The sequence below is a fragment of the Canis lupus genome, chromosome 15 (assembly GCF_003254725.2).
Source record: "Canis lupus dingo isolate Sandy chromosome 15, ASM325472v2, whole genome shotgun sequence".
Taxonomy (NCBI): Eukaryota; Metazoa; Chordata; class Mammalia; order Carnivora; family Canidae; genus Canis; species Canis lupus.
In genome coordinates this window covers 29,427,337-29,452,719 of record NC_064257.1, presented here as the reverse complement: position 1 = coordinate 29,452,719, position 25,383 = coordinate 29,427,337, and the positions used below count along the sequence as shown (strand labels likewise).

At 34.0% G+C, this 25,383-nt stretch overlaps 1 long non-coding RNA gene across 3 annotated transcripts; it reads right to left on the bottom strand.

Annotated features, from left to right (window-relative positions):
• Positions 1 to 208: 208 nt before the first annotated feature.
• Positions 209 to 17,813, bottom strand: LOC112654600 (uncharacterized). 3 transcript variants are annotated; one of them, XR_003133149.3, is made up of 7 exons: positions 17,100 to 17,813; positions 14,171 to 14,321; positions 13,454 to 13,630; positions 9,855 to 9,999; positions 1,387 to 1,455; positions 941 to 1,185; positions 209 to 492 (listed from the first exon to the last, which is right to left on the bottom strand). It is a non-coding gene; the product is annotated as an uncharacterized LOC112654600 (long non-coding RNA). The 3 variants fall into 3 exon arrangements; XR_004805263.2 differs by lacking the exon at positions 14,171 to 14,321 and having other exon boundaries at positions 17,100 to 17,808; XR_003133150.3 differs by lacking the exon at positions 1,387 to 1,455 and having other exon boundaries at positions 17,100 to 17,804.
• Between the last annotated feature and the right edge of the window lie 7,570 nt (positions 17,814 to 25,383).

Genomic DNA, 25,383 nt, shown 5'->3' with positions numbered 1-25,383 from the left:
GATGATTCATGAAGATCTCCCCAGTAGGTCAGGGAAGAGACAAGGATTTCCGTTTCTGGTAAGCTTATTTCTGGTTGGACTCTGGGGAAGAATAAAAAGTTTTCTGTGAGAAATTTTTGTGAGTCCATATTTCTAGTGCCTACTTAGTATGGAGATTCTCAAAACTTGGAGAGTAACATAAAAACTGACTTAGAATCAGTGAAACTTCAAAAAAAAAAAAAAAGAAAAAAAAAGAATCAGTGAAACTCTAGAATACATAGAGGATATGTTGCATGGTCCATAATTTACTGATCTAGAAATTTCCTAATAGCAGGGTCTTTCTATCATGATTCCTGGAATGATAGATGAGAATGAACTAGCGAATTGATAGATTACTACTATATGAAATGTGGTTTCAAAGCAATGATGCCTAAACAGTTCCCAATTGTTTTATTGCAGGGATTACAGCAGGGTGACAGTGTCTCTCCCTGAATATGGCCCAGGGCAAGGAACCTGAGAACAGAAACCAAACACACTAATTAGTAACCCTCTATATTAAAGCACATAGAAAAATTGAACTCAAGTAAAGAAAATAAAAGTATTTTAATGTGCTATTATCATAGAAATTTGTGGGAATTAAATATATGGGAATATTTTGATCTAGGAACAAGTTGTTCAATTCTCTATTCCTTAAAATATATATGAACATGAAAACAATATTCTTTCACCATTATTTTTAATTTAAATTATAGTATTATGAAATATTCCAAACATACAGAAAAACATATAAAATAATATAATAGAAACCCAGTTTGGGTTCATGAGTTATAATAAATGTTAATATGTATGTTGTTTTAAGAGTCAAGATAGGCTTGTTAGGCTTGTTATGCTATGAAACAAATATCAAGATAGCATTATTAAAAGTAACATAACATTATTTCTAACTCATACTTCATATTACCAGGAGTCAACAGGCAGGTTCTTACTCCATTGGAGCCACTCAGGGTCTCAGGCTGACAGAGACCCTACTCTCTCCTTTCTCTCAACAAGAGTCTTCTGCATGTGCCACAGCAGTGAGAGATAGCATAAAGATTTGCACATCTGGTGGTGACATGAGTCACATTTCCTCATGTTTCACTGGGCAGTGCAAGTCAGTTGGCCACACTTTAACTTCAAAGTGTGAGTAAGTGTAACCCTTCCTCATACCTGCAAAACAAGAACCAAAAATACGGGCATTTTTTTTTTCAACAGAAGACCCAATAAAGAGATTGAAAAGAATAAAATAAATAATAAACAATGCATTAAAAACTTAAAAACAATACAAGTAAATGATAACACATGTGAAAAGAAAATATTAAGTTTGGAGGAAATTTAAAAGAATGTAGCAGGAACAATATAAATACTAACCAGAAGAAGCCCATAGTAATATTCATCAAAAAACTTTGAGGCCATGCCACAAACGGATAGGAAAAGCAGCTACAAACATGAAAGGAAACGAATCATTTATTTAATAAATAAACTCCATTCAAAGAAAATGCTATAACATCTAACTTCAATTTTACACAAACTCTTCAGAAAACAGAGAAAATATCACCATAAATTTTTTTAAAAAATTTTTATTTATTTATGATAGTCACACACACACACACACACAGAGAGAGAGAGAGGCAGAGACATAGGCAGAGACATAGGCAGAGGGAGAAGCAGGCTCCATGCACCGGGAGCCTGATGTGGGATTCGATCCCGGGTCTCCAGGATCGCGCCCTGGGCCAAGGCAGGTGCTAAACCGCTGCGCTACCCAGGGATCCCCCACCATAAATTTTATTTATTTATTTTCACCATAAATTTTTTAAAGAATATTTTATTTATTTATGAGAGACACACAGAGAAGGAGAGAGAGGCAGAGACACAGGCAGAGGGAGAAGCAGGCTCCATGCAGGGAGCCCAATGTGAGACTCGATCCTGGGTCTCCAGGATCACAGCTTGGGTGGAAGCCGGCGCTAAACCACTGAGCCACCCGGGCTGGGGCTGCCCATTCACCATAAATTTTATTTTATTTATTTGTTTTTTCATCATAAATTTTAAATGGCTAGTGGAACTTTGACAGCATAACAAAACAAAGACAGTGTAAAAGAAAGGAACAATGCAAACCTATGTAATTAATGAAGTATCTTAAGAAAAACATAATGAACCAAATCTACAAATGTACATAAAAAATAATGTATGTTTATAGGTCTTGTATAAGACCAAGTTTGCTTAACCTTAGAAAATCCATTAATATAATTTAGGATAAGGTAATCTCTTTTAACTGATTAAAAGGAGAAAAATCATACAATCATTTTAGCCAATCATTTTAACCAAATTAGCATTAACTATACATCAATGTAAATTCATGTGAATAATTCAGCAAAGTAGGAATAGAAGAAATTTTTAATTTAATAAAAAGTATATGCAAAAAAACTACAGCAAACATTATGCACAATAATGAAATGTTAAGGTATTTGCTAAAAAATTAGGAACAAGGTTAAGATGCTATTACCTATTCAATAGTAGAGTTCCTAGTCTACAGTATTAGAGAAGAAAAAAATGAAAATAATAAAACTTACAAAGAAAAAGAAAATATCATTATCAACAAATCATCTGATTCTCTAAATATAAAGCTCCAAAGAATACAGAATTATTACCAAATTAGTAAGAGTTTAATCAAAATTGATATACAAACAAAACTCAATTTTTATATCCCAGTAACATGCATTAGAAAAAACAATTTTTATACATTAAAAATATATGAATTAAGAAAATGGTAGTGCAATAGAGATAAAAATTTAATTAATGTATGTAAAACAAATGAAAGCCCCAAAACTAGAATTATGGAAATCTAGAAACTTGATTCATGACAGAGTTGTATATGCAAATCAGTGGAAAAGAAGATACTATTTAGTAAATGGTATAGAGACATTCTGTTATCCGTATTGGGGCGGGGGGAGTATATAAATATCCCACTTCACAAAATCAATTTCAGATGGATTAAAGACTTAAATAAGGTAGAAAACTCTAAAATATTTAATGATAAAAAGACTATTTCAAGGTCGGGAAAGATATATTAAAGAAGATTTTTTTTAATGCCAATCATAAAGATTGATAAACACTAAACACTACGCTAAAATTAACAACCAATTTCAACAAAAGACCCATAGAGAGTGAAAAGACAAGTAACAGCAAGATCTTGATCTTGAAAATATTCCCAAGGATGAATAATTTCATTCTTAAAAATGCAATGAAGATACTGCATATACATTCTGCATATGACTTTCACCTGTTGTAAAATACACATAATATATAATTTACCATTTTGACTATTTTGGTGTGTATAGTGTAGCCAACTAATTGCATACAAATGGTTTTGCAATCAATCTCCAGAACTCTTTTCATCTTGCAAAACTAGTACTCTATACCTATTAAATAACAACTCCCCATCCTCCCTCCCTAAGGCCCTGGCAACCATTCTACTGCCTGTCTGTATAAATTGGACTATATTAGGTACTGTGTATAAGTTGAATCATACAGTATTTGCCTTCTTATGACTGACTTATTTCACTAAGCATAATATCCCCAAGGTTCATCCATGTTTTAACATATGTCAGAATTTCCCTTCCTTTTTAAGGCCAAATAATACCCCATTATATGTACATACCGCATTTTGTTTATCCATTCATCCATCCATCTATCGACACTTGAATTGCTGCTACCTTTGACTATTGTGAATAAATTTGCTATGAACATGTGTGTACAAATATCTCCTGGAGATTTTGCTTTCAATTCTCTTAAGTATAGACCTAGAAGTGGAATTGCTGGATCATGTGGTAACTCTATTTTTAATTTTTAAGATTTTATTTATTTATTCATGAGAGACACTGAGAGGGAAAGAGGCAGAGACACAGGCAGAGGGAGAAGCAGGCTCCATGCAGGGAGCCTGATGCAGGACTTGATCCTGGGACTCCAGGATCGCGCCCTGAGTGGCAGGCAGGCGCTAAACCACTGAGCCACCCTGGGATCCCCTCTATTTTTAATTTTTAAAAAACTGCCATACTGTTCTCTATAGTGGCTACACGTTGTACATTCCCATCAACAGTGCACAAGTATTCCAATTTTTCCATGCTTTTACTAACATTTGTTATTTTCTGGTTTTGTTTTTGTCTTTGTTTTTTTTTTTAGTGGCCATTTTGACAAGTATGAGTTGATATCTTATTGTGGCCTTGGTTTTCATTTCCCTAATGAATAGTGATGTTGATCATCTTTTCATATGCTTATTGGCCATCTGTATGTTTTTTCTGGAGAAATGTCTATTCATGTCTTTAGCCAATTTTTAAATTGGGTTGCTTGTTTTTATTATTGTTGTCACATGGTTGACTTCTAAAATCCATAGAAATGAGCAAATCAAAATATCAAAGAATCTTTATGTATTATAGATTTACTATATAAAGCTTAAAATAGGCCAATTTAAATGATGTAATGTTTTCTGATTACATATACATTTGTTAAAGTTATAAAGAAAAATAAAGTAACAAAATTCAGGCTGTTAATTACCTCTGGAAAGGGAGAAAATTGTATGAGAGGAGCACACTGGAGCTTCAATAATATGAAGTGTTCTACTCCATAATACTCACATTATTCACATAGATTCACATGGACATTAACATTATTGTAATTTTAAATAGTTTTATGTATTCTGTACAATTCATTTCATTATTTCATTTAATTCATTAAAAAAAGTTTTTTAATAGGGAAAAATATGGAGGAAAAAAGAGCATTGGTGTATAGAAAGCATCAGGTTGGTGAATCCTTTATTTAAGGGAAAAAAATATTAAATGAAAAATTTTATGATCAATGACATTAAGGTTTTATAGTATGTTTATGTGTGTATAACATATGGGAACAGAAAATGTACAATCTAAATATCATTTATGTTTGGACACAATGGGTGAAATCAAATTAATGTAGAAATCACTGCTTGATATAACTGAACATTGAAAGCAATGAAACACAAATATATGTATAAATATTTTAAATAGATTTACAAAACTGAATATAGAGTTTGAGGTCATTTTTTAAAAAATGTTTATAACCCAATTGCTAAGAACAAAAAGAAAAATGGATAAACGAATGTTCCCCACATCTTCATCTTCGATGAAGAGAATTTAAAAATCACTTGCCAAGATATAGAAACAACCATACTCTATGTATATGGTATGCATATATAATATATATGTATACTGTGTTCACACAAACACAACAGAATATTTCTTAGCCATGAGAAAGAAAGATATCCTGTCATTTGTAACAACATGGATGGGCACTGAGTACATTAAACTAAGTGTGATTAAATCAGACAGAGAGAGACAAGTTCTGTATGGTATCACTTATACATGGAATCTAAAAAGTCAAACCCATAAAAAATCATAAAGTAAAATGGTGGTCACTGGTGATGGAGAGTCAGGGGATGACTGATATTGTTTAAGGGTACAAACATGCAAAGAGTAGTAAGTAGGCCATAAAAATCTAATGCACAATATAATGAATATAGACAATAGTACTTTAATTACAATCAGTAAACTTGCTAAAGAGACTAAAACTTAGTAAAACCACTAAAAAAAAAAGGTAATTATGTAATGTGATAGAGATGTTAAATATTGCTACAGTGGCAACAGCATTACAATATATAAATGTACCAAATTAACAAACCATACACCTTAAACGCACACAATGTTATATGTCAAATATATTCAAAAAAACAAAAAAACACTCATCATTGGAGGTTACTGGGGCACCAACTATTTCTCTGTAAATTGATTATTAAAGAAAATGTTAAGCCATTATCCTTTCTATATGAACTGTATAATACAGAAAGCAAATAGCTCCAATTGATGAAGAAAATATTTTTTCACCAAAAAATTCCACCTAATATGAGCAGGCAAATGATATAATTAGAAAATTACCATTTTTGCAGTCCTTTAAGAAGGATATGACTCAGGCAAGGGTCATTAATGGTTGGTTAAAAGAAAAAATAAATGAAAAGTTCATGGGGAAATCTGCAGTGAAGAAATCAGTCTTTCACCATTTGAGCAGAGTGAACAATCTCAGCTTCATGAAAAGCCAGAAAATAAATGTTTCCTGATATGAAGGAGTACAATCATCACAAGATGACCTTTGAAGAGTTCCTACTTATGAAACAGAGCAAAAAAAAAAAAAAAAAGAATTTAAATCTAATCAAACTTTATATCTAAATCTCTAGAAATACTGGGGTATTAAAGGAAAGCTAGGAAATAACATGAGGAAAGATTCCAATCACCTAGGATGTGGAAAATTCTACAGAACAGCTAGAATGATTTTTATATCAAATCAGTGTGTATTGCTTTCTCCCTAGGATATTGTAGTTGCTTCTAAAGTAATTTCTCTGCCTCTAAAATTCATATTCTCCTTTACCACATAGTCATACAGATCATATCATAAAATTTTCTGGCAAGCTATAAAAGCAGAATTACTCAAAAACCAATTATTAAACATTTACTTAGCTGAACAGTACAGGTGTACAAATAAAGACATTTAATACACATAATCTCTTTCCCACCCACATCAACCTCCACCTCTATTAATATCATTTCCTTAGTAATAGGATAAAAGAAAAAAAAGTAATCATCTTCACAGAGGTCAAAAAGGCATTTGATATGTCCTCCAACCATTATTATTTTTTAAACTTTATTATATTAGGTTTAGTAGATATATCATTGACTTCATATGTAAATATATATCAAAACAAAAAACTATAAGCTGATTGCCATTCTAACAGGTGTGGGATGGTGGTTTCATTGTGGTTTTGAGTTGCACTTGCTTTTGACTAGATTTGCATTATCCTAAGTGAAATAACTCAGAGAAAGACATATACTGTATGATTACAGTTATGCACAGAATCTAAAAAAAGCAAACTCATGGAAACAGAGATCATATTTGTGGTTGCCAGAGGCAGGAGTTGGGAGCTGGGCAAAATGGGTGAAGGTGGCCAAACAGTACAAATTTCTAGTGATAAGGTAAATTAGTCTTGGAGACATAATGTACAGCATGGTGATAATAGGTAATAATCCTATACCGTATATTTGAAAGTTGCTAAGAGGGTAGATCTTAAAAGTTCTCATCACAAGGGGGAAAAATTGTAACTATGTGAGGCGATGAATGTTCGCTACTTATTGTGGTAATCATTGCATAATATATGCATATGTCAACTCATGAGTTTGTATACCTTGAACTTATACAATCAATTGTATCTCAGTAAAATTGGAGAAAAAAGTCATTATGACACTAAAATTCTAATAAACATTGTCATGAAATTCAGAAAAAGAAAAGGATCCAGAATTTTTTCTTCTTAATCTGGTTATGAGGAAACTCAGAGGGGTCACTAATCTGAAAGAGACACACTGCTGCTGTGTGGCCTGATTGTTCAGGCCAAACCCCAAAGAGACATTTCCATGGTTTAATGGATTGCTGCTGTGCCTGCTTAATCTTATGATTTGGTGGGTCAGATGAAAAGAAGTTGCATCATGACTTGCTATTCTATGATCCCCAGTAGCATACCAAGAGTTATCTATTGAATGTTGAATAAGGCTCTGCTTTTTACGCTATAAAAGGTATGGACTTGATCTAGAAACCTAGAGATCTGGTCTACAACTCTCCCGTCAGGACACACAATAGATTCATTAGCCATTATGGTCTATCCTTCCACAAATGGTACTTGCATGTTGAAATCTAGAGAAAAATTTTTGGAAAAAAAGATAAATGATCAAAATTGGCCCAGCTAAAAATAGGAAACATTATAGATCAACAATCATTAAAAAAATGGGAGCAGTGGTCAAAAGTCATGTTCAAAAAGTGCAAATTTTAGTATTTCAAACAGACTTAGAAATTTTACACAGATTGATTAGGCTATAAGGTAAATCTTAACACATTTCACAGTAAAGGTATTCTATAGTGCATTCTTTGGCCACAATTTAATTATGTTAGAGGTTAAAAATACAAATTAAGGAAATATAAATATTTAAACATTTTATAATATACCTCCAGGTAATTCATGGTTAAAAAAAGAAATCACTATGAAAATTAGGTTTTGAATTGAATGATAATAAAAATATTTCATATTTAAAAATGTGGAATGTGAGGAAAATGGTGTTTTGAGAAGAATTTGTTGCTTTGGGTGTTTCTATTAGAGTAGAAGAGAGCCTGGAATGAGCTACATAGGCAATTGAGTATGTTTTAAAAAATAACACAATAAACCCAAAGAAAGACGTAAGAAGGCAATAAAGGGCAGAAACAAGCAAAATTGAAAACAATACAAACCAACCAAGTAGATAAGCCTCTGTTGAGGTTAATCAAGAGAAAAACTAGAAGATGCAAATACACATAGAAATCAAAACCATCAAAAAAAGTAAAAATAAATAAGAATAAGATTATTTTATGAACAACTCTAAACCAATAAATTTGAAAACTTGGATGAAATGCACAATTTCTTATAGTAATATGTCTCAGAAAAATGGAATGATAGAGAACCTATGATGATTAACAGATTGAAGCATTTGATAACAAAAAATACTCCATATAATACAGTAAAAATGGGGCAGCCGGGTGGCTCAGAAGTTTAGCGCCGCCTTCAGCCCAGGGCCTGATCCTGGAGACCTGGGGTCAAGTCCCATATCAGCTCCCTGCATGGAGCCTGCTTCTCCCTCTGCCTGTGTGTGTCTCTGCCTCTCTCTCTCTGTGTCTCTCATAAATAAATAAATAAATAAATAAATAAATAAATAAATAAATAAATAAATCTTTAAAAAAAAATACAGTAAAAATGGTGAGAAGCCTTTAATGAGGGAAGTGCTTTATTGGGCAGTACTTGGCCTCCTCCAGATCTGTCCCATCTCCCTTCTGGGAGTAAAACTTAACACAACCAAGAGGGAAATATTGGGCCTCCTAAATGAAGGAAATTGGACTATTTCACAGTCTATTTTCTGTTGAAAATTTTCTAAGGAATTAAAATGCATTTTGAAGGACATCTATTAATTTAATGGTTTAAATGAATTAAAGTAAATAACATGCAAGATATAGTTTATCATATTTTCTTTACTCAACTGTTCTATGTGCGGCAAGATTCCCTTTAAGTCAAATCTCATGTCTAAAGTATTGGTGAAGCTACCCAGCTGATGTTAAACCAGGTATAACTTTAAACCATTTTAACTCCAATGAATTAAAATGAGGATTCAGTGGTAATCCCAGATATTTGAAGCCAGTTATTTATATTAGGACTTTTATCACAATGCCTCAACCATATAATGCTTATTAGCAAAATTTGCACTTTAACTATTGAAGCATATGTTTTCGGCTAAATAAGGATAAAAGGAAAGTGAAAGGTAAATTAAATTTATTTCTGCATGGTTGGGTAGGAAATATGGGATGTAAGAAGTATGAGAAGAAGAAAATGGAATTTCAGTGAATTTAAAGACTATATTCACACAAGGAAGATAATGGGTTGAGGTAACTAACCAAATAGTTCTATAAAATGAAACAAAAAGCTATTCTACAAAGCAGTTGTATTGGGAGAATTAATCAATTATCTTAACTTTTCCTGAACATTCAAGTTCAGTTTTAATTAAAATTATCGAATAGATGAAGTTTGCTTTCAAAGTCTTCCCATTCCTTTTTTTGCTACTTCTCTCTTTTGCTTTCTTTTTCAGACATCAATCTTAATAGCCCCAACTTGCCTCACTCAGGCACCATCCCATGTCCCAAAATAACTTTCATACTTTTTTTTCAAAGTTTAAGGATTTCGGCTTGTGACTTACAGCATTTTCAGCTCTGACACATCTAGCAGTTGAAGTTCACATCTGCAACATGTTCCCATGGGCATTCTGAGCATGAGAGCTTCAATTCTTCCTTCTTCTCTCAAGAAACAATTACAGGATACAGAAGTTCGAAAAGGGTGTTGGTCTAAGGAAAAAAAAAAGGAATACTCTCTAGTTTTTAAAGCATATTATTAGCATCAGTATTAGTAGTAGTATTACTAGTAATAAAGTTGTGATATTCTCGACTGATCACTTCATCACTGTGTGAAGATATTATAGTTAAGAATAGTGTGGGGGATAGCGTAGGGAATATAGTTAATAATTTGTAATAACATTGTATGGTGACAGATAATAACTCTAGTTACAGTGGTGAGCATTTCATAATGTCTGTAATTGTTGAATCACTATGTCATACATCTGAAACAAATATGTCAATTATACTTCAATTAAAAATAAAAATTAAAAAAGAGTAGTAAATTAGAGGAAGTAATTCTCATTAGGCTGATTCGCCTTAAGGCAAACATTATTGACACTCTCTCAGGATATCTATAATTTTTTCAACCATTTTTATTTCAAAAGATCAGCTGGCAAATTAAGAAATTCCACACAAAATGAACATACATTTTTGTCTTTTTATATATATTTGCCTTAGTTTCATTTCCCAGTTAGATCATATTTAATCATAAATAAAGGATAGTTAATTTTTTTATTGGGATAGGATATTCAAACTTGCCTATATAACCCATAAGAAAGAAATAGATTTACCTAAATGGAAATTCATTTTGTTCCATGGAACTGGAAAAAAGTAAAGGTTTAGATAGAGACTGAAGGAGTTAAATTATTAGCATCAGTATTAGCAATATTACTAGTAATAAAGTTGTGATATTCTCAGCTGATCACTACATCATTATGTGAAGATAACATAGTTAAGAATGGTGTGGAACATCATACTCTGATGTCTTGAGGATAAACATATGCTAATAAACAAATAGTTTTCTATTTAGGGAAGAGAAGGAAGAGGGAAAAAGGAAAAAGAAAAGGAAGGAAGGAAGGAAGGAAGGAAGGAAGGAAGGAAGGAAGGAAGGAAGGAAGTGAGTAGGGAGGGAGGGAAGGGATGGAGGAAGGAAGGGGGAGGTGAGGGTGGGAAGGAAGGATGGGGGAAAGGAGAAAGTGGGGAGGGAGGGAAGTTAGGAAGGAAGAGAGAAATGTAAAAGAAGAGAGGGAAGGAGGGAGTAAGGGAAAAAGAAAAGTTTATGGCAAGACATTGTGTCTTCAACAAAACTTCCAGCTCCTTGGAAGAGGTCAGGGACTAAATTTTATATGGCATTGCTCTTGAATCTTCTACAGTAGTGGGCACACGGTAAGCATCCAACAATATGTATTAATTGTTAGAAATAATTAGCCTGCAAATATACAAGACATATGGGAGACTTTTTGTTGTTGTTTTCTTTTAAAGAAATCAAGCCACACAAAAAAGAATGGGGGAAAAAAACTTTCCAAACTATTTAAAAGGGAAAAAAATTATTTCTCATAACGTTGCACAAGCTACAGGATAAGGGGGTCATATTTTTCCAATGAGCTGGTTCCATTTGATACCATATGGCAGTATCATCCCATGTTATTCTGACTCAAAGGTCAGGCTATTGAGGGAAGACGTCCAGGAGCTGGAGTAATTAATAAAATGTGTGTTAATGACTTAGTTTCCTCTTCTTTTCCTCTTATTATTTAGCCTCTCCTTGGTATAACTTCCTTTGCCATGCATTACTTTCAAAATTAAGTACTCATAGAATTGTTTTGTCTAAAACAACTCAAAAATGGAGTAAGAACATATAATTCTAATCTAGTCAGGTTCTGGTTAAGTATATTGATAATATCTCAATGACTCTAAAGTCAAGAGTCCTTGGGAAAAGACTCAGAAAAATTCAGATGCATAAATATTGTGGAGTTGACGAAGTCTAATCAATGAGAACATTTTTTCTTATGTCTTCAGTTCCTAAGTTAACTGTCACTCTTTCTCTGAAACCCAGCTCAAAGAAATGGATTTAGAATATAACCACAGGTAATAAATTAGTTCAATAAGTATGTATGAATGCATCTTATGTAGCAGGCATAATATTAGGTGCTAGGGAAAAAAAAGAAATGATTCCCCTTTTTCTCTAGTTAAGGATGAAAAGAAATGAATCAATGCTTTTTTTTACACTAACATATTCAAACATTTACGATGTGCTAAACAGGTGATAGTTTCTGGAAATAAAGAAATAAAAAGGACAGAAACAGACCCTGTTTAAAGAAGTCTGACATCTAGTGGAGACATAGAGTATAAAGAAGAGATTACTAATAGATAAGGAGATATAAACAGGATGCTATGTAAAATAACCGATTACTGAAACAAATTATTTGTAATTCAAAGTTATGTATAATAGATGTATGACTATGTGGGACCATAAAGAGCTCCAAAACACTAAGAAGGCGGGGAAGGCTTCCCAGAAAAGGTGATATTTGAGCTGAGGTAAAAAGTTAAGAAGGGTATACCAGGTAAACAATTCAAGTGGGATGACAGAGGGAACAACATATCAGAAGCCATAAATTTTTCAACAAGTCTGGCTTGGGCAGGAAACACTAAGAATTTTCCTAAGAACAGGAGAGTATGTATCCGGGAGTGATGTAAATAACACCCCAGAATGAGAGATTAGCTATAGAACATAAAAGGTTTTTTGAGAGAAGCCAAGAAAATTGCATTTTTTTCTGCAGGCAGGAAGCCAAAATAACTTTTTACAAAAAGGAAAAACATGAATCAAATTCTCTTCACCCCCCCTTTCCTTCCTTCCCTCCTTCCACTACTATGTAGAAAGTGAACTGGAATAAAAGAAAACTCTGACGGGAGAAAACCCAGTTAGGAGCTAGTTGCTAAAGTTTAAGTGATCAATATAATACTCATCTGGAAAAAGGCAGCGACAGTGGAAACAAAGAGGTGAAGGCAAAACTGGAAAGCATTTTGGAGGTAGAATTCATAGGGTTACTGCACGAGTGAGTTTGTGTGGAGGATAGCAGAGACACAGATGTAAGAACCAGGAGGACTGAGAAGATTTTCAGCTTGAAGCCTAAGTGACGTCATTGCTTTAGATGGACCATTCAGGAGACAAATAGTTTGAGGTGCAAGAAAACACTTTAGAAAAGAAAGAATGACCTACTCCACAAATTTCATCTGAGTATCTTTAGAGATACTAAAGAAATGAAAGAGGACATTTGAAATGGTTGATTTTTCAATGTAAGCTCCAGTACACAGGGAGAAGTTTCCCTGCTCTAAGGATAGAAGTGATATGCAGTGTTAACCTTTGAACAACACTGAGGTTAGGGCTGCCCCCATTCTGTGCAGTTGAAAATGCATACTTATCTTTTGATTCTCCAAAAATTTAACTACTAGTAATAGCCTACTGTTGACTAGAAGCCTTACCAATAACATGAACCCTCAGGTAACACATCTTTTGTAGGTTACGTCTATTATACAGTGCGTTCTTACAATAAAGTAGCTAGAGAAAGAAAATGTTATTAAGAAAATCACAAGAGAAAATGCATGTACAGCATCATACTGTACTTACTGAAAAAAATCCGTGTGGAGTCATTTACTTCCAACCCACGTTGTTCAAGGGTCAAGTAGAAGCCCAGAAATATTGAAGAAGTGGAAGGGGTTTTCTAATCAACTCTCCTTTTTCTAAGAAGAGACATTGTTACTTGCTGAGTTCAGGGTGAGGTCAGGCTGAGGTTAAGAAGAGTGCCTGGAGATTGGGGAAACAAGAACAAATTGGGAACGAGAAGGAAAATTTGCCAAACACAAGGAAAGTCAAGGCAAGATTAAAAGCTCTAAACTTATAGTTCTATAATGCTCTACAGTAAGAGAGGAAAAAGTAAATGATTGGGTTATTCTAAAAAGGTGGAATTCATTTCCTCCTTGGAAAGCCACAATCAGAAAGTTTGTAAAGTTTTGGCACAAGCGAATAATACATGTACTAACATCTCTGGAACTCAGAAATATGTTAGATTTAGTTAAATACCTATGTGTGAGACACTGAAGTGCATTCTTGGCTGGAAGAAAGCAGACAGACTAAAATGAGCTCTAGTGGTCATTAAAATATCATTACTAACAGTAAACTGCTCTACTAGATCATCTTGTGTGACTATCCATTTTAGAAAGGTGAAATTCATCTCAGAAAAATCTTAAAGATACAAAGTAGCTAATTATTCTTGACTTTTCAATGCAGTGATAGCCTTAAAGAGTGTTCTGTTTTCACCCATTTCCCAAATAAAAACACACTCACATTATGATTTCTGTTGAACATAGCCAAAACTATGTTATAGTCCTCTTGGTGCTTGACCAGTTTCCTGAGTATTAGATGATATGATGCATACTAACTGGTTATTGACCTTTTGCTGACCTTGCTCCAATGAACATTAAATTCAGATAAGAATCTGTAATGAGTAGCAAAACACACAGGCAGCTATTTTATTCCTTTGTCTCTTGACTCTTTAATTAAGCCAAGAGAAGTGCGATCAGAAATGTAGCAGAGCCCAAATATTCACTGCTTGATATGCATGGGCTTATCTTGTTGGCTATGCTTGACCTTTTTCTGAATGGCACACAAAAATTTGCATGGGATACTAAGGGAAAATATTCACATTCAAGTTTGTCTAAGCACATCAAACTCCTTATATCACAAACAATTATATTTAGTTTTCTTTTGAAAGAGGACTAGTTTCTTTAAAGGGTAAAAGGATGTTCTATTAAGAAAATTCCAGGTAGTCATGCTCAAACCTAGAGGACTGAAGTGGAGAGGCATGATACAGATGTCATCTTGAAATCAACTTAAGTGGCTTGATAGGTTTGAGGTTATCTAAATTCCAGCGCTTCTCTGTGGCTTGTAAACTCAGAATTGCCTCAGACTTTATATATAAGCCAAGTACAGGACTCATAGCTTTTTAGAGGGTACTTGTTTTGACTTTTAAGGCCATCTGCATGCTTCTACCATTCATTCTTGGTTATAGTTTGTATGTTTGGACTTATATGAAATTTTAACTTTTATACTTCCCTGACAACTCTAGAATGTTAGGATACTACAATTCAATTTCCTTTAGCGGTAAATTAAACTATTTCCTTTAATCCTTCACTTCTTTCCTGTAACAGAAATATACATCTATAACCTTTGATTTAATGTTAGAGTGCCCCCACTAGAGCAAACAGAGTATATATTTCCTTGAATTATTGATATTCAGTAACCTGCTTCAGCCAGTGGCATGCTAATGGAAATAACATCAGCAGAAGTTTTAAATGTGACTGCACAGTTTGCCTTGCATACTTGGCATTGCCATTGTAATGAGAAAGGAATGTCCTCAAGAAACTCATGGTCTTCAGAATAAGACATATGGAGTATATCTGAAATCAAACTGCAACCTGCAGCCAAGCCCAGCTGACCCACAGAAACCCATATATATGTTTATATATATATAACATATATATATATGTTACTGGGATTTGGGGATTATCTGTTATGTAGCATTATCGCAGCAATAGTTGGTCAGTAAAACTCCTATTTAGCACCTTCATATTAGAGAATAACTGGAGAAAAGTAGAAATAGTGTAGATTGGCTTCTGCTTAGCAGTAGTTTCTACAAACTAAAATTCTCCTAGGACTACAGCTATTTTTTTTGTTCCTAATTGCTATTTATATAATGTTAATTAATTTTTTCATTAATTTATTTGAGAGAGAGATAGCAAGAGAGAGAGCATGAGCAGGGGGTAATGGGAGAAGCAGCAGACTCCCCGCTGAGCTGGGAGTTTGATGTTGGGCTCCATCCCAGAAAGATTTGATCCCAGGACCTTAGAACCATGACCTGAGCTGAAGGCAGACGCTTATCCAACTGAGCCACCCAGGTCCCCCATATAATGTTAATTATCCCATTTTAAAATACCTCTATTACATAAACATTTCTTTAAATAATTATTTGATTTTCAAACATTTAAAAATTTTAATGCAAATTTTCTACTACTCCAATAAGCACACTGTTCACATAAGTTTCTAGGTATTTTTAATGCTATACTCCAAAAATTCCTCTCTTATTTTTCCTCTCAACCTTGAAAATGGAAATCATGATTTGCCTGCTACTGATGAATGGTATGAGAATCACTTAAAATATATTTTGTAGAAAATATTTTTTATAGACATACATCTCTCAAATCAGACAACACAAGTAATTATTGAATACAGATTTCACAATTACTTAATGATACCTCTCCCCAAAGAGAGGGAATGATTAAACCACATTTATTCAACTTAAAAAAATGTTTTTACTTTTATTCAACTTAATGTAAAGCAGCATTATAAAAATCTTAACTGGAGATAGTTAAGAGACATTATGAAGCAAAGTTTATAAGTTAAATATGTTAAATAAATGTTTGGAAGCCTAGCACACAAGTTTGGAAAGGATCTATCAATATAGCTTAGATATGTGTGGATATGAAACTAATAAAATTCTCCCCTTCTTCCTTAAAACAATTGGGAAACCAGATAACAAAGTAGGAGATGAAAGGCTAATGGTGGGGTTTGAGACTAGGATGAGGTTAACTCAGGAACTAAGATTGAGAAATGAAGATGGAGCTTCTCAGTGGCTAAAGGTGAAATGCTCTCCAAGGGAAGGGAGTGTCATGAGCATTCAAGGGGAAATTGGAGAAGTGGCCCCAACATGGAACCCCAGCTCCAAAGGCAGAGAAAGTTTGCTGCAAGAAGTGTGCAAGGGACATTCTGATCTCATTGGGCCCACTTAGTGGCCTGTCGCCCGGAATCTGTGCAAGGTGTGGCGGTGGTAGTGACAACATGTACATCAAAGGATAAAATGGCAGCTAAAGAGGATCTACAACACTGTGCAGTGGAATTGGCAGTTACAAGACAGCTAAGAGTTTTGAAGATAAGGAGCATCAGGGTCTAGAAGGATGTACTTGGTCCCCACAATCAGCACTGACAACATAATTTGAGGTCACCATAAAGCTAGAACAGTGTCTATGGGGACTAACAATAATTTCTTTTATGTTGTCTGATTCTAATGATTAGTCTTATTTCTAAGTTTAGTAGATAAATCCTGTCAGAAATTTAGATCCTGGGCTGCCTAGCATTTATTTCATTTAATTAGTTTGATAAAGCAATAGTTACAGACATAGCACATGGTTGGGAAGACAGGTTCTAAAATAAGACTAACCTGGGTTTAAACTCCATTCTGCCCTTCACCAGCTGCTTGATTTTAGTTGGTAAATCTCTCTGTGCCATTTCCTCATCTATAAACTGCAAATAATAAAGGTAACTTCTTCATGGAATTGGCATAATAATAGTTAGCACATATACAAGACTTACACCAATTCCTGGTCCTAAGTAAATACTGAAAAAATGCTACTTATTATTATTACCTGCTTTATCTCAAGGAGAGTTTATGAGGCTTCCCTTTTTTCCTCCTGTCCTCCAAACCAGGAATACCATAATAAAAGTACCAAGAACTGGGAAGTAAGGACAAGATGTGACTTAATGACAGGTTCACAATACTTTTGCTTTCGTTTGTGCTTGTTTGAATGTTTGGGGGGTAAGGGAGATACCTTTCTTCTTTCCTTCTCCTGGCTGCAGCCTGGGAAACCAGTAGACAAGAATGCAAAATCTCACATTGTGAAAGAAAGAGACAGATGATAGAATTATCTTGGTAATGCCCTGGCTCCTGGATGGATGGTATGTTTGTCTTTCTCTTTATTCTTACTTTAGGGGTTGGCTGCTTTCATGAAACAGTTCAGATTTAATACATTCATTCTGGAATAAACATTACTAAATTTGGAAGGAGAACAGTTTGAAACTAATGGAAAGTGGCCAGAAAAAAATGCTAAACCCAAATTACCAATGTTTGTTGCATAGAGAAAGGAAAAAGTATGAAATCAATGTTATTTCATAATACAGTACTGGTATGTAATTATTTCTAATTTTAGGAATAATAATGGTGTAGATGAGTCTTCGTGAAGTATCAAATGGATACAAATAAATAAAAAAACTTATAATAAGGAACTAAACAGTATGTGAATGAAATTTCCTAAAAACAAAAAACTAAATGTGAAGGTTGAGTAAATAAATTATGGCATGAAATGGACTATAGTGCAGCCATTTTATATAGCTATATAGCTATAGATCTATATTTTTGAAATCTAAATATGTCCATGATATATTTTCTGTGATAAAAGCTGATTATAAAGTGGAGTTTTGGAATTAAATAATTTTACTTATTTAAATTAAAAGGAGTGGGTCAGGTCACGAACTCATGGGTCATGAGATTGAGCCCCTTATTGGATTCCATGCTTAGTGGGTAGTCTGCTTGAGATTCTCTCCCTCTCTCTCTGCCCCTCCTCCCACTCATGCACTTTCTCTTTCTCTAAAATAAATAAAATCTTTTTAAAAATTAAAAAGTTCAATTGAAAAAGTTAAGCTTATTCATAAAATTTTAAATCTGAGTTTACATTTATATAAATCATTTTTGAAAAGCAGTTGAAATAGTGACCAAGATAGATGGCAAAGATTAGAGGAATGCTTGTCAGTACTTTTCAATGTGCAACCTTGAATCAAATTAGACTTCCAGAAAAGATGATGGTATATGATTCCACGTCTGCATTTCACACTAACCAAAATAATAAGCACTGGCAGGCAAGAATAAAGGTAGTTCTGTTTATAACTACATTAGTAAAACACCCAAATCCCTTACTGCAGAATCTAAAATATACTTGCCATTTTAAATAATGTTTGATCTAAATAAGAGGAAGATGCTCACCTTTGACACATATCTCCCATAATTAAGAATATGATGCTGTTTAGGGGAAGAAAGTAAGCAATATCCTTAAAAATCCTATACTTGGAGATTGGACCTTTGCAGTTAGGATGCGTTGCTGGAGAAATCTGGGTCACCATTTTGGATACTCTAGACCATGAGCTTTGTGAAGTCAGGAACTGTAATGGTTTTTGTTGTTATTGTCAACAATCTTATCCTCAGTTTCTGGCATCTAGTAAGGGCTGAATAAATATTTGTTGAATAAATGCCTGAAATTGTTTCCCTTCCCACATAATGGCAGCAATGGAAGGAGAAACAAAATGGCAATGTCATTTTAACTTAACCCAACCAAGTTTCATAACCAGGAGGAAACAGCTGCTCAGCCACAGAGGAGAGTTAACCAAACAGGCATAAATATTCATCCATCAAGTAAAAATCCTTAGTGAATTATCCTGATATGGAAATCTGCCAGGATGATCTGAAACAGACTCTTTAAAATGGAGGACAGCTGAAATCCAAGAGACTTAGGACTTGAAATAACTTGAAATCTCACATTTTTTAATCACTTCATTGTACTGTGTCTTTTTCTAAGCAGGTTGCAAGTAATCTTCCCAATGACTAAATTGTAATAATATACTTGTAAGATAACATTAGACAAAAATACTATCTTGCTCTTCTAGATGGCTCTAAACTAATTAGAGTAATAAGAGAATTTCTCTAATGTCGTTTTAATCAAAGACTTAGTGATTCAGAACACTTCCTGAGAGACTGCACAAAATTTACATGAGACTCATAGAAAGTCAGTGTGCAACCTTACCAAGATCTGGTCTCAAGCCATGTCTTATGCACAAGATGTCACAGGATTCCACTGGGTTTTAAAATGGACTAGAGATTTTACGACCTTGCCTGCTAAGAATATTTTGCACATCTTAAATTCAATATTTATTGTTAAGCTGCAAGCTGATCAAGGTAATAAATGCATCTTATTTAGGCTAGACATTTGTTAGTATCAATTTGAAAGTGGCTTTTAAAAAATTGTAGTAAAAAACACACAACATAAGATCTACTCTCTTAATTAATGTTTAAGTGTACAATACAGTATTGTTAACTATAGGCACTATGGTGCACAGCAGATCTCTAGGACTTTTTCATTTTGCATGACTGAAACTTTATACCTACTGAACAGCAACTCTTCAATTTACTTTCCCTGAGCCTCTGGCAAATACCATTCTATTTTCTGCTTCTATGAGTTTGACTACTTCAGATACTTCATAGAAGTAAAATCATGAGTTGGGTATGTATCACTCCATATCTATGATTATGTATAAGCAAAATTATGTTAGAAGTCAAATCAAAATAAATAAGAAAAATAAGTGGGTAAAAAGGTGTTAATTGGGACTGTAGAAAAACTAACCAAAAAGATACCAAGTAGAAATGCATTAATTATTTATCTGCATATCCCACATATTCTTGTTTTCATCAATCTATGACTATAATAAATTTATACTTATTTATTCAAAAAAAATCATAACCAATTTAGTTATAAAGCAGTTCATTTGTCTTTCTCTTAACTCACCTATGTGGAAAGACTAAATTATATGCTTGTGACAGACCAAGAACTTAAAAAAATACTTTATTTAAATTCAATTTGCCAACATATAGTATAATACCCAGTGCTCATCACATCAAGTGCCCTCCTTAAATGCCAATCACCCAGTCACCCCATCTTGCCACCCTCCTCCCCTTTTGCAATCGTTTGTTTGTTTCCCAGAGTTAGGAGTCTCTCATAGTTTGTCTTCCTCTCTAATTTTCCCCACTCAGTTTCCTCCTTTCTTTTAGAGTCCCTTTCACTATTTCTTATATTCCACATATGAATAAAACCATATGATTGTCTTCCTCTGATTGACTTATTTCACTCAGTATAATACCCTCCAATTCCATCCACGTGAAAGCAAATGGTATTTAGCCTTTCTTGTGGCTGAGTAATATTCCATAGTATATATGTACCACATCTTCTTTATCCAATCATCTGTGTTAGGACATCATGGCTCCTTCCATAGTCTGGCTATTGTGGACATTGCTGCTATGAACATTGTGGTGCAGGTGTCCCATCATTTCCCTACATCAGTATCTTTGGGGTAAATACCCAGTAGTGCAATTGCTGGGTCATAGGGTAGCTCTATTTTTAACTTCTTGAGGAACCTCCACACTGTTTTTTTAGAGTGGCTGCGCCAGCTTGCATTCCCACCAACAATGCAAGAGAGTTCCCTTTTATCCACATCCTCACCAACATTTGTTGTTTCTTCGGAACAAGATCTTTTTTTTTTTTTTTTTTGATAGTCACACACACACACACACACACACAGAGGCAGAGACATAGACAGAGGGAGAAGCAGGCTCCATGCACCGGGAGCCTGACGTGGGATTCGATCCTGGGTCTCCAGGATCGCGCCGTAGGCCAAAGGCAGGCGCCAAACCACTGCGCCACCCAGGGATCCTCAGACCAAGATCTTAAAGCTAAAGTTTATTTAATAGGGATGTAGCATATAAATAAGGTAGGTCAAAGCACACCTGTTAAATAACTGAAAATTACTCTGGCTTACTCAAGAAAGAAAGTTAAATTTATTAGATTCCTAAGATAGCATACAGAAGTGAAAAACATATTGAACCACCATCTTGCCTTGACAAAGTCTCAGGACAAAGGCTGCTCTGGGTCTTCAACATCAGAAACTATTGAACTTTCTCTTAAGTCTTATTTATCCCTGTACTAGTACCCTTCATAACTATAGGGCTCTGTTCAAGTTTCATGTTTCCAAGAAAAAGAACTGGATTTGCACAACTTAGATTAGGCATCTCTCTCCTTGATAAATCATTCAGGCAAATGTTTTGGGGGCAGAGGTGCCATCAACACAGCCAGAGGGTAAACTCTGAAAACAAAGACATTCCTCCAATTTGTATCACTGTAATGGGTTATCCTTATGGTCAGAGCAATGTTCTCTTGAGGTAGAAGTGGATGGTGATGCATGAAGAATCCTCTCAGAATGTGGCTTGACCACAGTTGGGTTTGTTCTGGGACTAAAACAAGAAGTAGAGCTATAGATCTTAAATTGAGTTGAATAAGCAGAATGTAGTATGCCAAATCCTATAGCCCTGGCCTATGACTAGAATTTAATATCAGAGTTCTTCTCTGTTTCCTCTTCTCCAGCTTTTGTTGATAGAAACAGCACATTTTATTTGCTTCATCTTTCTCAAGGTTGCTTCATAAGAAGTGAGAGCTGATTTCTCACAGACTTGGGCAATTCTGTATTTAGCTCATTAGACATGGAGATACTGCATCTTCTTGGATCGTTGCTCTCACTAAGGATTAGACAATATTGCAGTAATGATATGCTAGAAAATGCAAGATCATATCCACCTCTTTTAACCAAAATTTTATATTCTGAACTTAAAAACATAGTCCAACATCTTGCAATTCTCAGGATTTCCATCCTTTTTAAGGTAAAATAATTATAAAATTATATGTGTAATACTTCCCTTATAAAGAATATCAGAAAAGTATATGGATGAGTATTTTAGTTATCTATTGCTTTATAACGTATTCTTACAAAATTTAGCAGCTTGAAACATGAACATTTATTTGACTGTCTCTGTGGGTCAGGAATTTTAAGTGTGGCTTACCTTGGTGGCTCTGGCTCAAGATCTTCCATGGAATTGTATTTTGGGTGCTGGCTAAGACTGTGATCTCACTTGAAGGTTCAACTGGGAGAAAATATGCTTCCAAGCTCCCTCAACATGATTGTTGATAGGATTTAGTTCCTCTTGAGCTGTTGAACTGATGGCTTTAGTTCTTTGCTGGCTGATGTCTAGAGAAAGACTGCCAATACGAAAGCCACAGCCTTTTTGCAACCTAATCTTATAAGTGGCATCCGATCATCTCTGCTCCATCCTACTCACTAGAAAGGAATCGCTAGGTCTAACCCACATTTAAGTAGAAAGAATTACTCAGGTTCAACTCCCAGAATGCAAGAATCATTGGGAGCTCTCTAAGAGTCTGCATTTGACATCAAGAAAATCAACATCTGTAATACCTTTAGTACTGGAAATACAGGTATGTTTTGACATTCAGGAATTAGAAGAAAGTCATAAAATAAAGTACAATAAAGAAACATTAAAACTGAAAAGAGACTTTGGGTAAAAGTGAAAGGCATTTATGATTATGAACCAAGAGGAAAAGTGGTTCAATTGCTAAAACAGATTTTTATTGGCAAACATGAAGAATTTTACACCAAACATTTACATCAAACTTTCAATAGGCCACAGATTTCTGGGAAAATTTTAAGTATATGCCTAGTTACCCTCTATAATAAGTAGCTGCCCATTATTACTCGTGGTTATCAGTACAAAGAGCTAAGTAAAAATACTGGCAATGGAGAAAGCCTTATAAAAGAAACTCTTAAAAAAAAAAAAAGAAACTCTTATCAGTACAAGAAAAATGTAAAAATGTATTAAATAATTCTAACAAAGTATGCTTACAAGAAAGGTACATAGAGGGAAAAATGCAATAATTTAAATAACTTACATTAACACAAAAGCAAAATATTCTGAGGCAAAAGAGCTCAAGACCTTGGGCCTCTTTTAGCTCTCTGGAAACTGGCCAATTATACCTCTTCATATGAAAAACAAGGAGAATAACCAAAATCCTTAACAACAACAACAAAAATTATTATATTTAGATATTTTAATCTTATTAATGAACTATGATTACAGACAACAGATACCTGGAATGAATGCCATATGGGATGGGTAAAGCAGCTAAGACATAAACATAGAAAAAGAAAATTATCAGACACTGGAAGAATAACGTAAAACATCCAATTTGGGCATGTTAAAATCAACATGGCATGTTTTACTTAGGAATTGGCAGATGGTCTACTCTACTAGTCACCCTGAAGATTCATTTCTCAGATAACAGGAAGCTCTCTTCTTTGTGTTTTTTATCCAAGGCAGAGAATGGATAGGTGAAGCCAATAATGATACATTGATGCCTTATTTGAAAAGATGGGGAAATAATTTTAAATACACATTTTCAGATTAACTTACTAGAGACTTTACAGAAACACAATGGTTGAAAGCTTTAAAAAAAAAAAAGAAAGAAAGAAAGAAAGAAAGAAAGAAAGAAAGAAAGAAAGAAAGATTTAAAAAGGTGTCAACAAATCAGTGGCCCCAATATTCCTAGCAATTCACCAAGATATATTGAATGTCAACAATGTGAAGAACACTGTGCATCAGAGATAGGAAGGCAGTGAACCATAGTTCATATAATTATTTGGTTTTACAATATTTTCCTAATATTTTTCTAATTTATTATTTGGAAAAAGTCAAAAAGCATAAAGAAAATATAAAATCATCCATATTAAACATAGTTAATATTTTGGTATGTTTCCTATTAAAATTATGTGTTTTTATATATGGTTATATGTAGGTAAATTTTAAATACTGATATACAATTTTTTATAAACTATTTTGCAACTTTCATTTTAACCACCTATGATGACAGGGTTTTTAAAATTATTATTACTCAGTATACTTTTAAAAACATGACTTTTAGAATATGTGCAGTATTCTATTGTGGTTATAACACAATTCATCAAAGCTGCTCATATAATGGATATTAGGTTATTTCCAACCTAAATATTTGTTTTGTGTATTTTTGATATTTGTGTAGTGATAAACATTCTGAAACAAAAATGTTGATCACTTATCATGCAAAATACAATCTGTGCTCTTAGAGTTCCTATTCCTATGGAGGGGAGGGAAGAGGTATAAACAATTACATTTAGGTATAAACAATTATGGCATCTGGTAAGTTTTAAAAGACAAACAATGTAAGTCATTGATCTACATTTCATGTCAATCATTTGCTATCTCTGAGGATTGAAATGTCTTTTCTCCTCACTCTCCCAGACTGGTGGGGACAGAAAGCTTAAGTTTGTTTTTTAACACTGAATTTACCACGGAACTTTCTAAAGACACAAATGGGAGGTATGAGAGAAGCTAGGAGCTACCATGACATTCTAGTCATTTAACTCTCCTCAGACTGACTTCAAGTATTTAGCAGCAATTAACACAACATTATAATCTCTGCTTTCTGACACCCTGTTTTTCTTTCTTTCTTTCTTTCTTTCTTTCTTTCTTTCTTTCTTTCTTTCTTTCTTTCTTTCTTTTTCTTTCTTTCTTTTTCTTTCTTTCTTTCTTTCTTTCTTTCTTTCTTTCTTTCTTTCTTTCTTTCTTTCTTCTTTCTTTCTTTCTTTCTTTCTTTCTTTCTTTCTTTCTTTCTTTCTTTTTCTTCCTTTCTTTCATTCAGATTTTCTTTATTTATTCAGGAGAGACACAGAGAGAGAGAGGCAGAGACATAGGCAGAGGGAGAAGCAGGCTCCATACAGGGAGCCTGATGTGGGACTTGATCCCGGGACTCCAGGATCACGCCCTGGGTCAAAGGCAGGCACTAAACCGCTGAGCCACCCAGGGATCCCCCTGATCCTGCTTTTCAATTGGCTCTGCACTGGGCAAAGAATAAGGGGTATTATTTATTCGCCATCTAAAATCCCGGTAATTTATATCCTATTTATAATTATTTTTATTTGCTCTAGGAGAACTGGTGTTTGGTTAGATCTGGGAGGTAAGGGACAGA